Below are 2,983 nucleotides of genomic sequence, written 5' to 3'. Positions count from 1 at the left end.
TGGAGTTAGAAGTGTCAGCTGTAAGATAATTATGCATAATTATACAAACAGTTGTGAGTCAAAAGTATAGAAGACTAATAAGAATCATTAACATATATACTCATTAAGTGGATGAATCCACTATCATAGTAGGAGACTTCAAAACCTCTATATCATAAATGGACAGATCTAGTGGGCAGAAAATCAGTTAAGGACATAGCTGAGCTCAACAACAACATGTAGCAATCAATTGGATATAATGGATATCTATGGACTACTTCATCCAACAACAGAATATTCATTCTTCTCAAGTTCCCATGGAATATTCACCAAGATAGAGCACATTTTGATCTATAAAGCACACCTTAACAAATCCAAACAAATAACAATCCTATAGTGTTAGCTCTCAGACCACAGCGGGATTAAACTTCAAATCAATAACAGAAGGATAACTGGAAAATCCCCAGATACTTGAAGATTAAAGAACACATTATCAAATAACACATGGGTCAGAGAACAGATCTCAAGAGAAATTTAAAAATATTTTGAACTAAATGAAAACAAAAACACAATGTAGCAAAATCTGTGGGACGCAAGAGACGGGAGGGTGCTGGGCTAAGAAGTTAAAAGCCAATCAGAGTGGTAAGAGTCGCACCACAGCTAAGGCCGTGGAGACGGGAAGGTCCTCCGCGGACCCACCTCAGGCCAATCCATGTCGACGCTCGCCCTTGCTCTCCTCTCCCCGTCCGCATGAAGAAAACAGAGCTGATCCAGAAAGCAAAGGTGGCCCAGGAGGCTGAGCACTACGATGACATGACCACCTGCATGAAGGCCGTGATGGAGCAGGGAGCCGAGCTGTCCAGAGAGCAGTGCAACATGCTCTTCAAGAACGTGGTCCGGGGCGGCAGGGCCATCCTGAAGGTCATCTGGAGCATGAAGCAGAAAACCACCACCTCTGACAAAGAGTTGTAACTGAGTAAGGTCTATTGGGAGAAAGTGGAATCTGAACTGAGGTCCACCTACACCATGGTGCTGGGTAAGTATTTAATAGCTAATGCAACCAACCCAGAGAGTAAGGTCTTCTATTTGAAAATGAAGGGAGACTACTTGCGGTTCCTTGCCAAAGTTGCATGTTGTGACGGTGGAAAACAAACTATAGATAATCCCCAAGGAGCTTATCAAGAGGCTTTTGATATGAGCGAGAAAGAGATGCAACCCACACACCCAATCCACCTGGGCTGGCTCATAACTTTTCTGTACTGTACTATGAGATTCTTAATAACCCAGAGCTTGCCTGCACACTGGCTAAAACAGCTTTTGATGAGGCCATTGTACAACTTGATATACTGAGTGAAGACTTATACAAAGATAGCACCCTGGTCATGCAGTTGCTTAGAGACCACCTAACATTATGAACATCAGACAGCGCGGGGGGAGAATGTGACATGGCCGAAGGGACAGAAAGCTAAACGCATACAGGTGTCATGGTTCTTCCCTTCAAGAAACCTTTCACGCATCTCCATTCCTTATTCCATTTGGACTTACTGTAGCAAAGAAACCCATTCATGTGTATGGAATCAACTGTTTATAGTCCTTTCACACTGCCGCTTTGGGAAAACTCCGCTCCTTGATTTGTGTTTGTCTTGGCATTCCTGGTATGCAGTTACTGCTGTAGAAATGTATTAGTAGCTTCATTTCATACAAACATAAGTAACTTCCAAACACTTATGTAGAGGACTAAAAATGTACCTGGTATTTAAGTAATCTGAACCAGTTCTGCAAGTGACCATGATTTGTATTACTGTGAAGATATGAAAATGTAGTTCATTACAATTTAAAAAGTGTTCCACATGACTTCTTAATTTCTACATTCCCTTCCTTACTCTTCTTTGGGGGGGTTTCCTTTCAGTAAGAAACTTTTCCATGCCCTTACTGTATTCCTTTTTGGTAGGAATCAAGAAGTATTAGATTGAAAGGAAAAGCATTTGGCATTCCTGGGGTGAGGGTCACAAATCGAAATGCCTCCCTTATTGTATATGATGGAGGTCTTGTGTATCTGTGATAATAGGAAGTTTTCTTTTTTTTCTTTTTTTAAATTTTTTTAACGTTTATTTATTTTTGAGACAGAGAGAGACAAAGCATGAACGGGGGAGGGTCAGAGAGAGAGGGAGACACAGAATCTGAAACAGGCTCCAGGCTCTGAGCAGTCAGCACAGAGCCTGACGCGGGGCTCGAACTCACGGACAGTGAGATCGTGACCTGAGCCGAAGTCGGACGCTTAACTGACTGAGCCACCCAGGCGCCCCGGAAGTTTTCTTATTAATTCTTTATTTGCTGCTGTTTTAAGTTGACAACTTTCCTTTCTGATAAAAATTCACTTACACCTCCAAAACTCCAAAAAAAATAAAAAGTTGTGGGATGCAGTGAAAGCAATGCTTAGAGGGAAATTTAGAGCATTGAATGCCTATGTTAGAAAAAAGTTGAAACCAATAATCTAGGTTTACACTTTATTAAACTAGTAGAAGTTGAACAAATTAAATTCAAAGTGAGTAGAAGAAAAGAAATAATAAGAATTAGAGCAGAAATTAATAAAATTGAAAACAGGATATCAGTATTGATATAAATCAATAAAACCAAAAGGTGGTTCTTGGCAAAGACCACTAAAATCAATAAGCCTCTAGCCAGACTAATTAAGAAAATAAGAGAGGACACAAATTACTAATATCAGAACTGAAAGGATGATCACCATGGATCCTTTCAACATGAAAATTGTAATAAATACTATGAACAACTAACTCTATGCCACAAATTTGATAACCTAGATGACTTGAATCAATTCCTTGAAAGACACAATTTGCCACAACTCATCTAAGAAGAAATAAACAATCTGAGCAAAATCTGTTAAAGAAATTGGATCAATAATTAAAACCTTCCAAAATAGAGAGCATGAGGCCCATATGGGTTCACTGGTAAATTTTACAAAACATTAAAGAATAAAACTGTA

At 39.6% G+C, this 2,983-nt stretch overlaps 1 pseudogene; it reads left to right on the top strand.

Moving 5' to 3' along the window:
- Window positions 1–702: 702 nt before the first annotated feature.
- LOC102950896 lies at window positions 703–1,581 on the top strand (annotated as a pseudogene).
- Window positions 1,582–2,983: the final 1,402 nt, after the last annotated feature.

Source organism: Panthera tigris, chromosome B2 (assembly GCF_018350195.1).
Source record: "Panthera tigris isolate Pti1 chromosome B2, P.tigris_Pti1_mat1.1, whole genome shotgun sequence".
Taxonomy (NCBI): domain Eukaryota; kingdom Metazoa; phylum Chordata; class Mammalia; order Carnivora; family Felidae; genus Panthera; species Panthera tigris.
This window is presented reverse-complemented; position numbering and strand designations above follow the sequence as displayed.